The sequence below is a fragment of the Halichoerus grypus genome, chromosome 5, assembly GCF_964656455.1.
Source record: "Halichoerus grypus chromosome 5, mHalGry1.hap1.1, whole genome shotgun sequence".
In the NCBI taxonomy this organism is placed as follows: Eukaryota; Metazoa; Chordata; class Mammalia; order Carnivora; family Phocidae; genus Halichoerus; species Halichoerus grypus.
In genome coordinates this window covers 55,629,832-55,651,214 of record NC_135716.1, presented here as the reverse complement: position 1 = coordinate 55,651,214, position 21,383 = coordinate 55,629,832, and the positions used below count along the sequence as shown (strand labels likewise).

General features: G+C 38.6%; 1 protein-coding gene across 16 annotated transcripts in view; it reads right to left on the bottom strand.

The window, feature by feature from the left end:
* PEX2 (peroxisomal biogenesis factor 2) overlaps positions 1-21,383 on the bottom strand; it is an 89,693-nt gene that overhangs the window by 18,602 nt on the left and 49,708 nt on the right. For 13 of the 16 annotated variants that reach the window (XR_013447836.1, XR_013447837.1, XR_004926955.2 and 10 more), the window contains 3 exons: positions 1,393-1,546; positions 598-672; positions 335-498 (listed from right to left, as the gene is read on the bottom strand). The gene's annotated coding sequence lies outside the window, so the exon portion shown is untranslated. Of the gene's footprint in view, positions 1-334; positions 499-597; positions 673-1,392; positions 1,547-10,915; positions 10,986-21,383 lie in introns of those variants that run through there. The other 3 variants (XR_013447839.1, XR_004926950.2, XR_013447845.1) reach the window with 2 other exon arrangements.

Here is a 21,383-nt window from a genome sequence, read left to right as displayed (position 1 = left end):
TTTTGGATCAAGTAACAGCTGAAATGCTCTTCTCTGATCGCATCTGTAAGGACAGCTACACCCAGGTGCTTCCCCTTCCTCCTTCCCTATTTGCCCAGACTGACTTCCAAGGTCCCTTTTCCCTGTTCATTTTGGGCTACCTTCTTCCCTAAGAGCTTAGCATTGCCCTTAAGAAAATCTCTCTCTTCCCCTTCATTAAAATTTCTTTATTTCTCTTTCATTCTCCCAACGATCATGTTCTGATAGTTTTTAAAGCAATCCAGCTCTTCCTTGTTACCCGAACAAATTTGGTTCCTGAGGACAGATATTGCTGGCACAGACCGTTTTAATTTACCTTCTTAGCTTGGGTTTGAATAAATTTCATCTCTCCACCTCAAGCAAAGCTGGTTCATCCCTTTTTTAACAAGGACTCCTCTACCGGGGGGCTGTTCGTTGATGCAATCACTAGCCCCCTGAATCTGGAGCCAGTGCCCTGAAGGCAATGGGTTGGGCAGAGCTCTTTGGAGACAAAACAGTGTGAATACATGTTTTGAGCTTTCACACTTCCACCCCCGACACTAAACGAAAATGGGGAAAAAGATTGACTCAGATTCCTACCTGGACCTGCTACGAAGCTCTGTTGCTCAGATGGAACTTAACTGCTTCTGAAATGTAACATGCTAGTTTGAAGGCCTTGATGAGAAAAAAAAAAAAAAAAACAGCAATGGAGTTAAAATCCTTCCACACAAGCAGTGCCTAGAAAGCCTGCACAGTGATATGTGACAAAATGGCTCTCTTTTTCTACGATTTGCTCATCCTTTATTGGGCCTCACCTACAATATTAGGCCGAGCTGCCCCTGTGTGATTCATGGGCAGCAACAGTGACACGTATGGTCAAGCCTGGACAGCCAGCTTACTGGGGTCTGTCCCAGCTAATAACTGGCTGTACCACTGGAAAAAAATAGCCACATATATGCTGCCTCAGTATACCAAGGTACAACGCTACAGGACCTAAATATATTAAGTACTAAGTAATTAAGTCTCCTTGCTGTCCCTTCAGAAGCAAAGATTAACCCATGTTATTTTGGTCCCTAAATAGCAGTCCCTGTGTCCATCTCTCAAGGTTAATAGACTCCTTTCTTCTCTTGAGACTTTCAATAAATAATGTTCTGTAGCCATAGAACACAGATGAAGATCAAAATATTAGCTTCTTACTGATAAAACCTGAGCTGAAGGATATGGCTTAGGTGTGCATTTTCCTCATTCTTCAGTCACATGGTCACAGGAAGCCGGGCCACCCCAGGACACCCCTGGAAAAGCCTCCTGACCTAAGAAGCTTAGCATGCACAGAGAAGAGACCAGAACATAGACTTTCCATGGGCAGGTAGCTTCAAAGAGAGAAGCTGGAATTACCTTGTATTCTTCCAACTTGCCAGTCAGAAAATCCCATGAGAAGGCATAAGTCAGCGGGGGAGCGGGACAGTCCAAAGGTATGAGTCTTCAAGAAGTTCCCTCGTGGGAGCATGAGGCCAGATTAACACTTTAGACTTGGCTTTCAAAGAATTGCCTTAATAGTAAAGAAAGGAGAAGCTGGGTAGAGAACTGCTCACCAAATCCCAAGAACTTTTCTGATATTCTGACCCAGTAACTAAACGTAAATAATGTGGCTAAAGTCAGGGTAGACATTTGTTTCGCACTGCAATGTTTGTGGTACGGAAAACAAGTCACATTGACCATCTAGAGCTAATGTTGATTTTTATTCTTGCCCATTTGTAAGGCATATCTTACTTTATAAACTATAGCGTTTTTAATTCAAGTTAGAAAATAGACCCTTGGGATTTTTAACAATAGCTTTGCTGCATATTTTAGTAAGAATCCAATTCATATGTAACATTTTTGAGATTCTTCTTGAAAGTGCTTTGAAAACGTATGATATTGTACAGAAGTATGATATTGTTTTCTGCAAGTTTAGAGCTTTATACAGTGGCTTTTGTTCTAATAAGCCATATTTATCCCGAAAGGTAGACAAATGGGCACCTGCAGTTTATAAATAGTGATTTTGGAGTGCCTGATCTGCTTCTGAAGTTTTGACTGTCCTGGCAGGAGACTAAGCTTGATTAGGGTGATGGGGTTCACTTTTTTTTTTTTATTGTTGGAACATGAATGGAACCCCTGCTTTTTTGAAATAAGTAGGAAGCATCAACAATCCCAACTACCTAACTCAATTACTATTTTCATGTTTGTATTTTCCCTTCTACACTCCCTCTATTATGTTCTTTCTCAAGAAAATAAATTAGTCTTATGTATCCTTAAGAGTATTTCTCAGCTGAAACCATTATAAAAATCTGTATTTGAGTTATACACCAGCTGATTTCAAAATATTTTCTACCACATATGGCTGATAGGATCATATATGACTGGTGTGTTTCTTTTTCAATAAACTTCTCTTCATTCAGGCTGTCTCGTGAAATCCTCGGGCTCCTTAGGGACCTCAAATGCTAGTTGTGATTAATGTCCAGTTGGAGCCCTTCCCATACCATCTCTTTCATCTTCATGGGAGAGTACTTGAAAAGGTACATAAACTTCCCTACCATGTAGGAGTCATTCTCCAAAATACCATTATCTGGTATTGAGCTTTGCAATTAATAAACTTAGGTCAAAACATCATGTTTAATTTCATTTGTGCCATACAATCATTCTTTAATAAGTAAAAATAACTTTAACTTGAGGATTTCCTTGAAGTGAAATATTGGGTAGACAAAATGGATCCAAAATCTCAATCACTTTTATGTGTCCAGACCAGATTACTTTTTCCTGGGGCTTTTCAAATAAAACAAGTCACAAACAAGGTGATTTTGTTAAAAGGGACTGGGGTCTGCTCAAAGGCACATATGAGTTCAGAATGGAAGTATCTAAATATATGTCTTCTGGGTTCCCTGTTGTTATCAATGTAATCTCAGAGGTATCTGTAAATCAAATAATAATGAGGGGCAGAGGGAAAGAGAGAGAGGTGGAGAGGTGGGGAGAATGAGGGAGAAAGAGAGAAAGAATGACAGACAGTTTTCTACTCTTGGGTTAGCAGATTAGTGGGCTCTCAAGAGCCCAGAAAACTCTTTTCCTTAGATAAGGGAGTTGGCAAAATAGCTTCTTTGTAAATTCTACACTCACATTCTGACTGGTCCCGCATTAGTCTTACCATTCTGCGCAGTGGTTGACGGATGCTGCTATGCTGTTCTACCTGACCCACTGTTGGAATAAATTATCATCACGGTCCTGTTAGCAGGCCCAGGACAAGATAGTGCTATGACAGGTATAATACAGGAATAATGTAGACCCAGGTGTAAATAATTAAAGTTGTAATTCAAGCACAGCTTACCGGTGACATCATTTGTCAATGCCACTAGAATCCTTCAAGGAAATTACAGCTTTATATGTAGAATTTAGATGTACACCGTTCATTGCAACCCATGAAAAATGTTCCCATTAAATGTGGGTGCTGGGTACATTAACATCAAAGGGCAGGACTAGATTCGAATAACTGAGCCCCTATTCTCTTTTCTTCTTCCACCAAAGTGAACCCATATATTGCTTACTTCTAGACTCAGTGAACATAACCTTAGTTTAAAAATGATTGTCCTCTTTTTGGAGGGCAGGTCAGAGAACAAAAAGCAAGGTTAAAAAGGTGAAGAGGCCAAGTGGTGGGCACAGATGAGTTAGTGAGTCGAAAAATAAAAGCTGATGTCAGGTTGCTACTATATATCAGAAGCTACCTTTAGTTGCATCCGTATTTTTTGTCGAGATTTACATCTTACTGGATTGGGGAAAATGTCAAAGGAGAACTTGGCTTTCTGTTAACATTGTGAAGTGAGTAAATTGTAAGAATGTAAGATAAATTATGCCAGAATATGGCTATTTCAAAATAGCCTTGGTATCATGCACAATAGGAAAAAAAGAGGAAAAAGTAACAGAAGTTGGAAAACAAATTCTTCTAAATAGAGTTGAAGGGTGGGGTCTATGCTTGTCAGTTTTTACTAAACTTCATAAATCTGAGATGCCTACCCATAGATTGTTTCAGTAGAAACTAATCTTGAAAAAGTGCAAAAGTCATCCACACTCTTTCAATCTATATTCCTCTCTCTTCATTTATCCCTCTGCCTCTTGTCTTCCCCCCAAAAAAGTATCCTAGGCATGTCTCATGCAGAGAGAAACCATATGTTTATGGGGATTTAATAAGACAACATTACATTAGAATGACATATCTACCACTGTCTCAAATTTTCCGGAGGACGATTTAATATCAAAAGCTTTAAAAGTATGCATATCCTCCGCTTCTGAAAAAGTCTACTTCTAGAGATCTATCCCAAAGCTAAAGGGCCCACAAGTGTTGGTCATTTGCAGCATTCTTTATAGAAAGGAAAATTGAGAACAATGTAAATGGCTGACAATAAGAAGTTGGTTCTTTAGGTTACGACAAATCTACCCACAGAACTATCTGCAGCCCTCAATGTGCCATAAATGCACAAAAATATCTAATGACATGAGAAAATCTTTGTAATGTGTGGGGTGATGAAAAGCAGGTTAAAAACAGTTTTGTACAGTATGGTCTTACCTTAGTCTGTTTGGGTCGATATAGCAAAATGCCATTGACCGGCTAGCTAAAGCAACAGACATTTATTTCTCACAGTCCTCATAGCTGGGAAGTCCAAGAACAAGGCACCACCAGATTCAGTGTCTGATGAGGAACTGCTTCCTTTGTTCATGGACAGCTGTCTTCTTGTTGAATCCTCCCATGGCAGAAGGCTGAGAGAGCTCTCGGGGGTGTCTTTTATAAGAGCGCTAATCCAATTCATGAGGACTCCACCCTCATGACCTAATCACCTCCCAAAGGACCCACCTCCTAATACCATCCCACTGGGGATTAGATTTCAACATACGAATTGGGAGGGGGGGGTGGACACAAACAGATTTCAATTCTGCAAAAGAAGCAACATACTTAATATACCATTTTAGATACATAGAAGGACTTCGGAAAAACTGTCCTTAAATTTAGGGATTATGAGTAATTATATAATCACAGTAACTTAATGAACAATGTTCTCTGTACCAGGCTCTCTTTCAAGTGCTTCACACACACACTATTTAATTTATTGAAATTCTTCAAACAACCAAGAAGATAGGCTTTATTGTCCCACTTCGAAGATAAAATCAGGTACACAGAAATTCAGAGTTCTGCTCAAACTAACAGTGGTAGACGTGGGGTGGAACCTTAGCACTCTACGCCGAGAACACATTTTTAATTACTATAGTATAGCAACATCCCAATTTTTATTCATTTAGGTTTTATATCTTTCTCCAAATTTTTCAGGGTAAATATACATTATTTTATAACCCAGAAGACTAATCAAATCTTATTATTAAAATCATATTTAAAAAATCATATTCGATATTGTAAAGGAAAAGAGAAAAGCTCCTAAATACTATGCAATAATATTTCCATTTCAAGAAATAGATGTTCAGAAACCAAATTGATGGATTGAAGTTTCCTTAAATTTCCTTTTGAGTTTTAATAAAACCGTGTAACCGATGAAATAACAAATGACAACATTTCTGCCTTACTAATCACCTGTTTATTTTTCTCTATAGATGATCAACCCATCCAAGAAACATGGTATTTCCATAATACCACTGTGTCTGTGCTTGGTTGCCATCTTTCCCCTTTATTTTCCCTTTCCAAAGAAGCCTACACACCTCATGGAGACACCTGACAACTTGTTCTCCTTATAAATAAGGAGAGAACAGAGTACAGAAAACAACACCATTGTAGAATTAAGTTTATCATCCTTCTTTCAAAAAGAATTGGTCACAATTTGCTTTGTTGGAGCAATCTGTCCCTTGTTACAGATTTATATTGCTCTGTGGGACTGTGTTAGAAAAACATTATTATTATTAGCAGTAGTAATACTTGGCAGCCAGTCAGCACATTTCATCGAAGACTCCAAGAGCTTAGCCATCAATCAAACTTGCCTTGGTGTGCTCCTGGGAGGAGGTGGTATTATTTCTGTTTGGAACAGAGGTTAAGTGACTTGCCCAAGGCCTTGAAGCTAGGGAGGTTCAGAGTTGGGAATTAAACCCTGGAGACTTGACACCCAGCATCCCACTCTCCTTCCTAGAGCACATGCCCTCTGCCTGTCTGAAAGATGTAGGGATAAAGAAAGCATCTAATAGAAAAATGTCCTGCTCCCCAGCATGCATTCTTATGCTCAAGCTTTTCTGGCATTAAATTAGAAAAGCACAAGTAATTTCCTCCAGAACTTGAGCTGGTACTTTTCAGTTTGGGCGCCTGTTTCATTCATTCCTTCATCAAATATTTGTTTAGCACTACCAGGCGTTAACAACAATTCTGTTGTTGTGAGCAATCCGGCCATGACCTGCAGGGAGTTTTCAGTCCAGCAAGAAAGGAAGACTAATAAACAGACCATTGTGATACTGAGTGATGTTGCTTACCGTTTACGACCGTGTCATGGTCCACATTTGAAATCTAAAGTCATATACGGTGTATATATATAACCTCAAATTTGGTACTTTAATTTTAAGTGAAGTATAATAGGTGATAACCCCTCTCTATCATTTTTTAGAAGTTACTAAGAAATTTTAGAATTAGAACATGACTCCCAAGGGGCAAAATTATTTTTGTCATTCCCCTTTGCTGTAATAGAAAATAACTATTAGATTTAAAATTCTAGTATTGGATTTGAGTTCAATACTTTCTCTGAGAAGAAGCAGGAGTGTGCAGTATTCCTGGTGGTTGTTGGAAAGTTCTGTGTTCTCATCGGGGGCATGGCTCCATGGGTACATACATTTGTCAAAATTCATCAAATCGTGCACTTAAAATGTTCACATGTGTTGTATTGGATATGAAATTCATCTTAAAGTTTATTGAAAAAGTCTGACGTAAATGTAACATTTAGGAAATATAAATTTTTGAATTAATAACTGAACCTAATTTTTTATTTTTTATTAAGTTTTACATTTTAATTCCAGTATAGTTAAGATACGGTGTTATATTAGTTTGAGGTGTACAATATAGTGATTCAACACTTCCATACAACACCCTGTGCTCATCATGACAAGTGCCCTCCTTAATCTCCATCACCTGTTTAACCCATTGTCCCCCCCACCCACCCCCCTCCAGTAACCATCAGTTTGTTCTCTATAGTTAAGAATCTGTTTCCTGGGGCGTGTGGGTGACTCAGTCAGTTGGGCGTCTGCCTTCGGCTCAGATCATGATCCTAGAGTTCCGGGATCAAACCCCACATTGGGGTCCCCGCTCAGCAGCGGTGTCCACTTCTCCCTCTGCCCTCACCCGCTCATGCTCTCTCTCTCTTTCTTGCATTCTCTCTCTCTCAAATAAATAAATAAAATCTTAAAAAAAAAAAAGGGTCTGTTTCTTGGTTTGTCTAAGTCTGTCTGTCTCTGTTTCTTTGTTCATTTGTTTGTTTTTTAAATTCCACATATGAGTGAACTCATATGGTTTTTGTCTTTCTCTGACTTATTTTGCTTAGCATAATACCCTCTAGGTCCATCCACATCATTGCAAATGGCAAGATTTCATTCCTTTTTATGGCTAACTAATATTCCATTGTGTGTGTGTGTGTGTGTGTGTGTGTGTGTGTGTGTATCACATCTTCTTTATCCATTCATCTGAACCTAATTTCTAATAATAAAATAACACTATAATGCTTTTTTGCCATAAGATGAATATAAAGTTAATACAACTGAAGATTGACTTTCGTCCTCTGCCCTGTTCTGATCTCAAAGAGGGAAGAGGAATGGGCTAACGTGTTTTATCTTTTTGTATGCTCTTCTGTGTGTGGGTATGAAAGATAGGAAAAAACTCATGATGACATATGGAACTTTTCAGTTCAGAGTATTGGTCTACACTATAATTTTCACCGTCTGTATTCTAACACTTCATCTTGTCGTAACAGATAAACCCCAAACTATTTTTACTAACCTTTGTTTTATGCATCCCATTATTTTACATGACTACATTTTATATACTCCACTAATTGTTTATTGGTTTTTTTTATTATTATTTTTACTATGCTCTCTTTTATGACTCTGGAGTAAAATTAATCTTTAGTCAATTTAGCGTTTCTTTTTTCTCTGGTGTTATGAATCCTAGATTCTGGGAAGCTTCTTTCCCTAATTGCCAAAGCACGGAGAAGGGTAACTGCTGATGTCCAGTGAGATGCCCTCATTCCTGCTCTCTTTGTTTGCTCTTGTTGCATGGTCCTCTATCTGTGACTGCACGATTCCTTCAGCTCTTGTCCCCACCCGGCGGCAGCCCTGCACCCCTCCCCTGGCATGGGAAACTCAACAGGACTACCTATAGACGTTACAGTCTCCAAGATATTCTCTGGCCACATAGAATTACTGTTCTTATGTAATGCTAAGCAGCTGGTAAACGATGTGAGGCTATTTTGAGTCCATAGGCTTAGACCTATGCCACAACTTAAATACCTGTCATAGCTAGATGGGTAAAGAGGTAGGTGGATAGTGGGGACCATGATGACCTGGAGAACAACTTGTCCTGTTGGAGGAGGAGGGTGTTTTCAGTTCTGGTGAAATACTTCCATGTGCAAATGTGGACAGATGTTCACAGATCTTCTGTGTTTTCAAGAAAGTAGATGGAAGGTTTTAATGTGAAACTTGCCAGGTGCAGGCCATCTCTAGCCTGTGGATGGCCATAATTGTTTTCTATTGCTATTGTAAGAAATTATCACAAACTCAGTGGCATAAAACAGTACGAATATATTATCTCATAGTTAAGTAGGTGAGAAGTTGGCCATGGATCTCACTGGGCTAAAATCAAATGTGTTGACAGGCTATGTTCCTTTTTGAAGACTCTCGGTGATTCTGTTTCCTTGCTTTTTCCAGCTTCTTGAGGTCACCCACGTGCCTTGGCTCATGGCTCCCTTCTTCTGTCTTCAAAGCCAGCAATGTCATCCCTCCCTGGCTCCTTCTCTATTGTCACAGCTCTCTCTGACTACAGTTGGGAAAAGGCTTTCCACATTTAAAGACTCATTTGATTATATTGGACACATGAGGATAATCTCCTCATCTCAAGGCCTTTAATCAAAGCTAAATTTCCCAGGTGCCTGGGTGGCTCAGTCGATTAAGCATCTGCCTTTGGTTCAGGTCTTGATCTCAGGGTCCTGTGATTGAGCCCCACATCTGGCTCGCTGATCGCAGGGAACCTGCTTCTCTCTCAAATAAGTAAATAAAATCTTTTTTTTTTTTAAAAAGCTAAATTTCCTTTTGCCATGTAAATTAATGTATCGATAGATTCCAGGGATTAAGACGGTAGCACTGGGGGGAAGGGTTATTATTTTGCCCACCACAGGTGCCAATTGTGACCTCTGACTTAAATATTCTATGACATCTCTACTTTGGGATTCTTTCTACTCCTTAGAAAAAGGCTATGGGCTTCTTCTGCTTTCTTGTTTTCCTGGCCCTACCAAGTTGCTGTCACTCTTGCGCAAGTGAAGATTTGTGTGGAGCGATTGAGGCTTGGGTTCCCCAGTCCTGGGACCTGCGGGCACCTATTGCTTCCATACCAGGAGGGGCTCTGGTCTTGGGGAGCAGGGCAAAAGTCTTACTCCGGCTTCATCTGAGTGCCTTAAATCCCTGGTGAACTTGGGGCTAGGCTTTGGAAAGCTTACTTCAAAGAAAGTCACAGTTTGTTTTTGCCTGAAGGTTATGGATATTACAGGGCAGCAAGGTTTGGCTGCCCTAATGAAAAGAAGATCACCAAGCAACAGAAAATACTAAGGGGATGGATTAGTTAAAATCTGATTATTTTGTAAAGAATTTTATTTGCCTCTATTTTCTTTAAATGTGAGATTTGTACATGTGTGTTCAATAATAAGTAGACAACAATTAACTATTGAGGATGAGATTTAAAAAAAAAAAATTAACAAATATGTTCCCTGAAGGTCCTCTGTTTTAATCGTAAAAGCTTAGTTTATGTTCAATTTTCTGTTCCGCTTGAATAAAATGCTTAATTATCATGAGTCAATAATAATATATGAAATTTATTTTCCCATAATTTATGCTATTATGTTAAGCTTAAAGTCTCATAGAAAATAATAAATCTATCACCTTAACTCCTTAGAACAGGGTAATTTTAAATAAATTAATATTATTTCCTTATTTCCTTTTAATATTGGAAGGTCTATTTGCAATACTTTCCAATTTCCAATTTGCTGTAAGTCAATATTACTACTAACACTACCTTTAGGATGGTTAGTGATTAGAGAACAAGATTCAATATTTTATTTCAATTGCAGTTACTTATGAGTATGTGAAAAAACATTCAACCTCATTAATAATTAAAAGAGGCAAATTAGAACAAGGGCATATCATTTTTCACTTGTTTGATAAAGAGTTTTCAAAAGACAATAAAATCCCAATTACCTATTGTGTAAAATAAATTAGGAAATTATTTATTTTGGATGTCATTATGACAATAAATATTATAAAAGTTTCAAAGTGTATGTGTTGGTTAGAGTGTCAGGTAGGTCCCCAAACATGTAAGAGCTCAAACACCATGGAGATTTATTTCTTGTACATGTTAACAGTATTGAGTTAGGGACCATGTGAGTAGAGCACTTCTCTACACAGTCCTGCCAGCACCCAGGCTGACAGAAGACTCACCAACTTTATTTTTCTTATTTTTAATTTTTTAAAAGGTTTTATTTTATTTATTGGGGGGGAGGGGCAGAGGGAGAGAGAGAGAGAGAGAATCCCAAGCAAACTCCCTGCAGAGCATGGAGCCCGACGCGGGGATGGATCCCAGGACTCTGTGATCAGGACCTGAGCCGAAATCAAGAGTCGGACGCTCAACAAAATGAACCACCCAGGTGCCACTCACCAACTTTAAATATAGGGCTTCCAAACTTGTCCCAAGGAACACTGTCACTCCAAACAACTGAAAAGGAAAAAAATGTATGGAGAAGTATGCGTAAGAGGTTTGTACGGGTCACTGTTGCTCTGACAATCATGAACTGAAGCTCAATTTCATGATTACGTACAAGTGCAGTGTAGACAGGGAAAGTAACCTGGCTGTGTCCCAGACAAAGAGGAGAAGATGGATTTTGGTGAGCAGGTCAAATTTGCTACTATGTTATGTACCATATGTTTGATCCAGCATTTCTACATTTATCCTAAGAAAACGTAAGTTTCAATCTTTGAACTACAAAGTTACTCATTAAAGCAATGTTTATAATGGTGAACAACTGGATACTGTTTGAAGGTTCAGTAATAAATAGTGTACTGATTAAAAATTCAGGATGATGTATATATCATCAGAAAGAATGGAATATTGTACAAGAACAACGAGAGCATCAAACAGTGCTATGGATAGATATTGAACTATTCACATAGAAAGCTATCTGTAGTATGTCATTAATTTTAACAACCAGGTTATGAATCGTATGTAGAGTTTGAGCTAGTTTTCATAACAACATAGACTGATGTGTGAAAAGCATCCTGGAATAACATTCACCAAGCCTATCATAGTAGTTACCTCTAGATTGTGGGACAATAGGTGTTTTTATTTCCTTTGCTTTGCATATTTGTTGCTTCTTCTTTTTATATCTTCAAAATTACCTCGTATTTATTTTGTGGGCTTTTAGATGAACAATTAACATTGGCTCTCCTGTAAAAACATCTAAGCACATTACGTTCATTTGTTTTGCATAGGTTACACAGACGACCTAACCTGAGAACCGTATCTACAGCTGGTTACCTGTTGGCTCCAAGGCGCTCTGCCCACGAGCACTACCTCGAGCTCTGCGGGCAACATTTGCCCGTGGCAGGCTATGTCGCCACGCCGTTCTGCTCACACAGTAACCGAAAGTACTTCAAAACTGTTCTTTTGACTTGGGCTAACTTGTTCATATGATCAAAAGCAGAGTGTGCTTCCAGGAGTTCGCAAGCTTTTTTAACCGTAGAACGTAACTAATTTTATAGTAAATTCTCAATTAAATGTTTGTTGGTTTAGTATTGAAGTGTTCCGGCTTTTAATTTTCACGATCGGCATGGTCGTTTGTCCAGAAGTCTCATTTGGTAAATCAGAGAAGAGTCCTTGTTTAATGTTTTCAATTTCTTCCTTGGAAAAAATGCTCTAGAGCACAAATATATATTTATAAGTGAAAACATTAGCAATTTAAAAAATCGTAAGCCTTGGAGAGCAATAGCTTAAATAGCCATTGAGGATCTATTAACATTAAATCATTATCCTATCTGCAAAGAACAATTCCCTGCTAAGTTATAAAGATCAGCAAATGGGGCTTTGGGGGGGTGGTGCTCCACGGTCAATCTCCCTGAGGCTTGATGGGGCCTGCACGTTGCACGCTGCTCAAGGGCTCACAACGAAAAGGCCTGTATCAGGGCAGAGATCCAGACTTTATTCACTTCAGCACACTGTGCACTCTTGCGTGACGCCGTGTCTTTCTAAGCCCTTGAAGGAGAACTATCCTTAATAGCACACAGGCTCTGTTTGGTTTTTGCTGTCCTGGATGTTATTTAAGTGTGAAGCTGCAATACACTTTATTAAGCTTTTTTCACAGTTAGAATCAAAAGATTTCTTAGTATAGCACTGAAGGTTAGGATGAACATGAACCACTTATTGACTTGGCCAGGGTGTTTGTTCATTCAATCATTCATTCATCCATCCATCTATTCATTCACCACATATGCACTGGTTTCTGATTATATGCCAGTCATTATACTAAACTCAAGAGATGCAAAAGTGAACCTAGGGGACCTTACCTCTGAGGAATTTACTATCTGGTGGTGGCATCATTTGAAAAATGGTAATTAACAGGGAACGGAAGCATGGACAAGGCCCGCTCATGAAATTGCTTGCTTCTCAAATGTCTAGATGACAGGAAAAGTTCTCTGGGGTCAAGCACCGGGCATTATCCTAACTGAGTTCTAAGGTTTTTGGAGCACAGTTGTAAGAAAATGCCCAGTTTTAAACATTCTCTAACTAATGTCCCTGGTTTCTTTTCAACCCTTTACCCCCAACATCCTCACCTCTGTTTTATTTAGCTTGAAACTCAGCCAGGGAGCTTTCACGTGAGTCCTTAGCTCACCCAGGCACCGAGTAAGCTCTAAAGCTGCACTGTCAAAATAGATGAAAAGAAGAGTGCAGAGCGCAGAGTATCTCTAGTGTTCTGATGATACTCCAGTATTTGCATTAAGACAGCATAACTATTTTTAATCAGAATTCAGAAATTCCTTGTGCCCAGCCTGATTTTTATAGGAATACCCAAAGAAATTTGGTAGAAGTATCTTACAGAATCAATGGGAGAAGATGGATTGATCTTGGCTGGAAAGAGTCGAAATAAAAACTACGAGCTAGCATAGGTCATATATTTCTGGGCATTTTTTTTTTTTTTTGTAGGTATGTATGATTCTATAAAATCGAATTTGATGAACTCTTTTTAAAGTGACTTCTAAAGAATGATATTCTTTCTTGCGCAAAATACAAAGGATCCATTTTTTCCTCCCTTATGAGTGTAACAAGTAAAACAGAATGCCAAAATATTCTAGTTAAAATGCACGATGTCAGAGATTGAGCTTCATCGCTATTATGCTAGAGCAGCATGGTACCTAAGAACAATGGAACTGGAATGAACTCTTGCAGGCTTTTTTGAGCACAGTGCTTTTCTCAGCACTGATTTCCCTGATTGACAGCAATACCGGCAGTGGGAAGGAGTTTATGGGTATCATTAATGACAAGCAATGGAAGATTGTAGGTATTTTCTTTTTGTAAGAAACATTCTGCCTTTCAAACTAATATGGTTTGAGGACCTTTGCTAAGATGAGGTTCATAGAACTTAAAATGGAAACCTAACGTGCTCCATTACGCCCAGATGCAGAGGCGGTCTTACAACTTTTCTGAGGCTAGCTGGGTGGCGGTTTATCAACTGCAAGCGTGACAAAAATGAGAGGCCATCATGAGCATTTCTTGCTCCCCCCTTCTTCTGTGACTGGTTACCCAGACAAAGCTCTCCTTGATGTTGGTGGTGCTGGGTCAGTATTAAACACTGCACTCAATCTGATTCTCGGCAAATGAGATCGTTGTTACAGAGAGAAATGATGCACTTAAATTCCAGGAGATTACATTAATGTTACCATAAATGGAAAATAAAATTGTCATTGTCTTAGAGGAGCAGAGAAGAAAAAAAAAAAAAAAACCTATTTATACCAGACACATCATAAAATTAAGTTACCCCACATAAAATATGAATGACTTGAGTCCCAAGAGAAAACCATTAAATATAGGCATATGCAAAGCTAGTTTTGACTGTAACAGAAATGAAGTGAACTCAGGATCTTCGTGGGCCATCACGCAAAAGTAGAGTTGCTAAATAGACTGCCATAATGGCGGAGCAGCCCATTTCTGAGAGGCCAAGGACTCTTTACTGTGGAAAATTTGGTGACAAAGGGAAGGAATAAGGGGATGAGAGAGGAGGTTCCAGGAACACCTGTGCTAAGCGCCATTTCCCATTGCCTAGGTCTAACTGATTACTTTTGCCCTTGGAGAAGGCTCCCAGCTCAAGAATTTGTTAAGGAAATAGACTAAAAAATTAAACCTGCATGTTAACTATTTACAGGGTTGCTAGCCCAGAGAAATAGGATGGGAAACAGACAGCCCCAGCAGAAAGTTTGAAATGATCTATAAATCTCAAACAGGAAGTCTAAGGCTCACATTGGGCACAGCATACTCAACTTTAGAACTGAGAGAAAGAGAGAGAGAGGGAGAGAGAGAGAACATCTTTCATTACTTCTCTCAGCTTGTTGAAAAAAAATTGTAGCAGAAATTTGACACCCATGGTAAAGGCCTATTACTGAGGAAAAACTGTTGATATTCTCTGCTTTGTTACTCTGTTTAAACTATTAGCTACTTTGCTGAAGTAAAGAGGGTTTTATGTTCCAAACATACAAACAGGGTCAGAGGAGAACTCAAATATGGGCTCTTTCTTTAGTCTTAGGCAGGTCCCTTAGCCTTTGTCAATTTCATCTTTCTACATAGCTCATTGGAAAACTATCCAACCTCCCTCAACAGAATTCTAATAGCCTAGGGATACTCATGCCATCTTCAGGGGTCATCTGATACTGGGCGATCAGGCAATGTTTGAGGAGCTAGTCTTAACTCTACGGGCATTGTATTATTGGCCCTAGGCATTTTGCACTCTGTATTCTTGTGTGCTTGCAGAGGCAAGTTTTGAAATGGTATAGCAGTTCCCTACTGAGTTGTTATCAAATGTTGGACGTTCTTTCTACATGTAAATATGTGCTGAGATTCAGCTGAGCCAGTTACATTTTATCCATGTTTTCATTCATTGAAATAAATTTTGAGAACAAACACTATGGTGGGCAGTGTGTTTGATAAGGGATTAGAAGAGAAAATATGTTGCCAATCTTCAAGGACGTGACAATCTAATAGAGGAAGCAGATACAGAAATTAACATTACTGTGTAATATGATCAGAGCTATAAAGGGTCATGTGAAGTGTTTTCAGAGTACAAAGGATAAGGAGTAGTAGACTTGATCTCAGGAAGTTGGAGGAAACTGCACAGAGGAAGCTGAATAGACATTGGAACTGGGTTTGAAGAGTGAGGTAGACAGAGTTCACTCTGTGAGAGCCATGTGAGGGATGCTCTTATATGAGGTCAAAGGGAGAACAAGGACCCAGAGGAATGAAAAACATAGGGTGTTTACAATAATTGGAGATTTTTAATGCGTGAAATGGAGAGTGATAAAGAGAGATTGGAAAGGTAGGTTGGTCTTGAGCTTAAATGCACTTTGAATGCAATTCTAATGCCCGGTCTCAGCTTGTTAGCTCATTGTAGAATCAATTCAGTGACTCACTTTCCCAAGATTGCACTCTTGCAGTTATATTATTTCCTCTGAAACATAATTGTTTTACCTTTCTTCTGGATCATCTATCAATATATATACATGTACCAACATTTACTTTCTAAATAAAAATCCTGTCTTTGAGAGAGAATGAGATAGCATGAGAGGGGGGAGGGTCAGAGGGAGGAGCAGACTCCCTGCTGAGCAGGGAGCCCGATGCGGGACTCGATCCCGGGGCTCCAGGATCATGACCTGAGCTGAAGGCAGTCGCTTAACCAACTGAGCCACCCAGCCGCCCTAAATAAAAATTCTTTCTTAATGCTAGGTTTTTCCCTACTCATTCCTCTGAGCTACTCTCTGTATCTGTCCATAGTTAAACCTACCTTTACAGATATTTCTCAAAATTACTTCTTTTATAAATAGTTTAGCCTTTACTAGCTGTTATGGTTACTTTTATGTGTCAAATTGACTAGGTCACAGAGTGTTGGTCAAACATCATTCTGGGTGTGTCCATGAGGTTTCTGGATGAGAGTAACATTTGAGTGGATAAACTGTGTAAAGCAGATTTCCCTTCCTAATGTGGGTGGGCCTCATCTAATCAGTTAAAGGCCTGAACAGAACAAAAAGGCTGACTCTCCTATAAGTAAGAAAAAATTCCTCCTGCCTGACTGCCTTTGAACAGGGGCATCAGCTTTTTCCTGCCTTCACATTATAAGAAACATCAGTTCTTCCTGGGTCTCAAACCTTCTGGCTGTTAGACTAGAACTACACACTGGGCTCTCCCTGGTCTCCAGCTTGCCAACTCACCCTAAATATCTTGGGACTTGTCAGCCCCCATAATCATGTGAATCAATTCCTATTGGTTTTGTTTTTCTATACAATCCTGACTAATACACAAGCTAATACTCTCTGAGTCTCTGTTTCTTCATCTTTATAATGGAGTTAACAATATTATATACCATTGGGTTTATTATAAGAAAATATTACTAAACTGTCTACATGTGTAATACATGTATTTATAGTGCTAAGAGTCTGGTGAAAATAATTGTAAGCTTTTATTACTCTGTATTTTCTGCCTACATTACTGTTTGGGCTTCTTTTTTCACACTCTATGATTATTATATTAGACACCTCTCAGGGTGTGCCTCACATCTTTTTGGATCACTTTTTCTTTTTTCCAGTTATTTCTAGGCAAACAGTTTAGCAATGTGCAACACAGCACATTTACCTTACCTGTACCAAGTGTCACTTTCCTTTTAATAGCTTTATGGAGGTGTAATGGACATACGATAAGCTGAACATATTTAAAGTGCACACTTTGGTAACTTTTTTTTTAAAGATTTCATTTATTTATTTGACAGAGAGAGTGAGAGAGAGAGCGTGAGCAGCAGAGGGAGAGGGTGAAGCAGACTCCTGGCAGAGCAGGGAGTCCGATACGGGACTCGATCCCAGGACCCTGGGATCATGACGTGAGCTGAAGGCAGACACTTAATTGAGTCACCCAGGCGCCGTCAAAAGTTGTTTTAAAAGAAGTCCAAGAGTTGGGGCGCCTGGGTGGAACATAGACAAGGGAAATATAACCCGGAATAAGGTGATGGAATGCTTTGAGATAAATACAGGGTGTCTACTGTTTTACATGACATTTATAATCAAGTGGCCAAATAATAAAATATTTGAGCTTTTGAGGCTGAATAGGATGTTAGATTATGTTACATAAAAGCATCATTACATCCATGTTTCTGCCCACTTGACTCTACGCTCCCTGAAAGCAAAGATTTGATCTCGTTCATCATATTATCTGTTGTGCTTAGCACAGTGTTTGGAAATCCACTGGCACATCATAAATGTCTCTTGATTGATAGACTGAGCATCTTGTAGGAAATCAGTTTTAAATTCCCAGACCCCATTTGCAAGGTTACCCTTCTCAAAAATAAAAATGGATTTTTTTTATTATGTTATGATAATCATCATACATTACATCATTAGTTTTTGATGTAGTGTTCCATGATTCATTTTTTGTGTATAACACCCAGTGCTCCATTCAGTACGTGCCCTCTTTAATCTCATCACCAGGCTAGCCCAACCCTCACCCCCCTCCCCTCTAGAACCCTCAGTTTGTTTCTCAGAGTCCATAGTCTCTCATGGTTCGTCTCCCCCTCCGATTCCCCCCCTTCATTTTTCCCTTCCTACTATCTTCTTCTTTTTTTTTTTTAACATATAATGTATTATTTCTTTCAGAGGTACAGGTCTGCGATTCAACAGTCTTACACAATTCACAGCGCTCACCATAGCACATACCCTCCCCAATGTCCATCACCCAGCCACCCCATCCCTCCCACCCCCCCGCCACTCCAGCAACCCTCAGTTTGTTTCCTGAGATTAAGAATTCCTCATATCAGTGAGATCATATGATACATGCCTTTCTCTGATTGACTTATTTCACTCAGCATAATACCCTCCAGTTCCATCCACGTCGGTGCAATTTGAAAAATGGAATTTAAAATTGGTAGATTTCCACATCAGGAGCATAACATAAAAACAATAGTCAATGACTAAAAAGTGTTTGGGTTGGAAAACAGAAATAAATCTGAAGCAAAGAAATTTATCAGTAATAAGCAGTGGCAGGAATTTTGCAGAGGGAACTGCAAAAAAAAACCACACACACACACACACACACACAAAACAACAACAACCAAAAGACAAAAAACATGTCTCAGTAATGAAAAGTAATCCAAACGGAAAGATTCCAAATGGAGTCTTAGAAAACCTAGAGATACTAATAAGTGCCCTGTACAAAAACCTCCTAGACTTGTTTAGGAGAACTGCGTGGGACACATAGAAGAGTTTCAGCCAAATTTAAAGACAAAAAGAAGAAAGAAACATAGACTGCCCAGAAGGAGATCTTTCTCTCTTTCCAACTTACTTGGGTAAGAAGTTGTATTTATTAGGGAAGAATATGAAATTCTTATTTGAACTAAATTTGATGTCATTATAGTTTATTTGCATGTAATTTTGCCTCCTTATATTAAATGCAACTCCTGTTTTGCTTCTTTCTATAAAGTCCCAATTATAAGTATTCCAAGCTCAGGTACCAATATAGTAAGATGTAGGCTCTTGAGTCATCTCACATGACATTAAACCAGGTGGGCATCACAAGGCTGAGAAAAACAAATAAGTAGGATCTCTTGGGGCTATCATAGTAATCAGATTTATTTCAGACTGGAAGGAGGTTTGTCTCTTAAGACCAAGGGTTTTACCTGTGGTTCAGGAATCCAGGTTGGACTCCATGTCCACCACTTTCTTACCAATATTTTTAACTTCCTTGCTCAATATTTCTTTTGCAAATGTAATTCAAACCTGGATAATTTAATGTCTTCTTTTACTCTAAGAGTATCCCCAAAGAGATGTTATTTATCTCTCACTTTCTTTCACCCCTCCACAGATTCTTAAGGTCCAGCTACATCAAAATGTTTACTGTTCTTCAATTATGTTCACCCAGTCTCCCCGCCAAAGGCAGATTCTCACACTGCCTCCCAGAAGCCTGCTGGTCTCCCAGGCCTGGATGAGTGCTCATCAGTTGTGTTCTTTCTAATTTGGTGCTTATTACAATGAATAAACATATATTTATCTTACCCTCTAAGTAGACCGTAAGTGTATGTGGCCAGGACCCAAGACTCTATTACCCATCTTTATATTCCAGAATGGAATACCAAGCCTTGCTCATATTGAATACTCTATACTCACTGAAAAGAAATGAATAGTCATGAACTTTAATTTTCCTTATATTAATGATTAAGTGAAAGGACTAAGCAAACAATCTTACTGAAGCTGAATAACTTGTATCTTGCTTAAGAGTTTTCTTAATCAGCACCCTCTAGGGTCTGAACCTATTTTTATTTTTGTACCAGTTAAGTACAAAGTTAAGTAAAGAATAAGGCCAGACAGAGAATACAATAAATTCTCACAGATTTCTTATAACCTCCCACTAGGAAACTAATAAGCTGAGGCAGGGGCAGTGGTAGTAAGGAAAGAATAAAATATCCTCTGAACAATGGCTCTACTTAAATATTTCCTTAGTAAATGCCACAGCATTTGGGAATTCATTAAAGGGAAGAACTCTTTTCTATATGTTAACTGCAGCTTCAGCAATAGGAGAGATAATTAAGAGATTCTTTGAATGAAACCCAACTTTCTCAGCAGCAGACTAATAGCTATGATTTTCCTAAAAAGGACTTTCCTAATAACCTGTAAGCTTTCCTAATCCCTGGTTCAGGCCTGTTTTCTGTCTATGAATAAAAATAGAATAGTTCTAGAACCCAACTCGAAGTGCTTAAAATTTAGAATCTCCTTTAAAGGGGAGACAGTTTGGTTAATAAGTCTCTTCACTTGCTGAATATTTTTTCTTTCTATCCCCTATTTCTTAGCCATACAGGGCTCCAATTCAAGATAGAAATTTCTAGCAATATGCATTCATAATATTTACCCTAAGATTGGGATGTATTTTAAAGAACTTACATAATTTAATTTAAAAAATCATTTGTAAATATGGGTGCTTGGGTGGCTCAGTTGGTTAAGCATCTAAGTCTTGATTTTGGCTCAGATCATGACTCATGGGTGGTGAGATTGAGCCCATGCCAGGCTCTGTGCTGGGCTCCAACCTCAGCAGGGAGTCTGCTTGAGATTCTCTCTCTCCCTCTCCCTCTGTACCCCCCCTCCACCCAGGCTTTTTCTCTCTCTCTCTCTAAAATAAATGTCTTTGAAAAAAATCATTATACATATTATTTGAAAAAAAACAAATTTCAGAACAATAGAATACATTTTGAAATAAATACATAACATCTGAAAAAAATGTAGACTTCAGATTTATGAGATCTCAATATTGGGAAAAGTTTATGAATTTATTTGGTTAAAACATTGTTAGCATTATATGACTCTATGGAATGTCCCAGGTATAGAAAATGAAACTAAGATGTTAAATAATTGTCTGGATACAAAAAGCAAAGCATTGCATGATTAATTCACATTTCTCACAGATAATTTATCTGAAGATAAAAATTTAAAATGCTTATATATCGATGTAATAAAAGCAAAGTGAAGGAGAAAACAAATAATTATGTAAATGCTCCAAGCTCCCATAGAATTTCTACCTACAACATCTAAATTATTGGGCAAAAGTATTTTGGGTTGCCTGATAATTTCCTCAGGTCTTCATTTTGTGAAATTATACCTCTATTTGCCCAATCTTAGCAATACTAATGTAGAAGGGGGTGTTAGAAATTTATATAACAGCATTAAGAAATCATATGCTATAGCATGGTAGGCTAAGAACTATAGATATTCCAAGTGAACTTGTTCACAGGTAAAACTATTTCTAACTTCAGGAGATCTTCATGATAAAACAAGAACCTCATCAAAGAATGAGAATTTCTTCTCTCAAATAAGTTTTGAGATAGTAGCTACACTTGGGG